The following is a 715-nucleotide window of genomic DNA, read 5'->3' as shown; positions in this document are numbered from 1 at the left end:
TAACTTTCATGTGAAGAAGTTTCGCCAGTCTTTTTGACTGTCTCAAATCTGAGTCATGCTTAGGCTACTAGTTGCTTCATAGTACTTATCGCCTCGAGATCATTGAACAAAACTTGATTTTCACATGTTGCTGTTTCAGCTTCCGCTTACTAGAAACAACATAATACTAGTCTCATTAAGTTCCGTCTCTTTGCAATTTTCTTATGAAGAAAATTCGCCATCACAATGACTCCAGCAGTTCTTGATCAAGGAATGCAATCATTGATCAGAATGCTATTATTTGAATCGGTTCTGCTTTAAGTGTTCCAATTTTATTGGAAGCACCAACAATAGAACATCAATGTGTTCAATCGAGAGTTATATAACCCTGAATCGGACGCAGTCAACAGCCGAAGCCGAGACCGCCTTTTGCGTTAGAGAGGTCGGTAAACAAATCTTGCGATTCATACCGAATTAACACATATAGCTGTGCTCCTCTTCGTAAAGCGAGCCAAGTGATCCCCTGTTGAAGGATGTATTTGGACCAATCTAGTAGCATTTGGTTTCCAACAAGCTCTCCCAAGTTAGCTTACTTATTGGGCTTTTCAACCAATTCGGTTGGCTACAAGCATCATCAAAGTACTAGCCACAGTTTGATCGCAAAATTCTACGACTTTCACATGTTGATGTTTCGGCTTGCGCTTAGCCTACTATAAGCAACATAATACTAGTCATA

General features: G+C 39.9%; 1 pseudogene; it reads right to left on the bottom strand.

Moving 5' to 3' along the window:
* Window positions 1-362: 362 nt before the first annotated feature.
* Window positions 363-514, bottom strand: LOC142355867 (5.8S ribosomal RNA; annotated as a pseudogene).
* Between the last annotated feature and the right edge of the window lie 201 nt (window positions 515-715).

The sequence above is a fragment of the Convolutriloba macropyga genome, unplaced genomic scaffold (assembly GCF_964194025.1).
Source record: "Convolutriloba macropyga unplaced genomic scaffold, txConMacr16.3 SCAFFOLD_1584, whole genome shotgun sequence".
Taxonomy (NCBI): domain Eukaryota; kingdom Metazoa; phylum Xenacoelomorpha; order Acoela; family Convolutidae; genus Convolutriloba; species Convolutriloba macropyga.
This window is presented reverse-complemented; position numbering and strand designations above follow the sequence as displayed.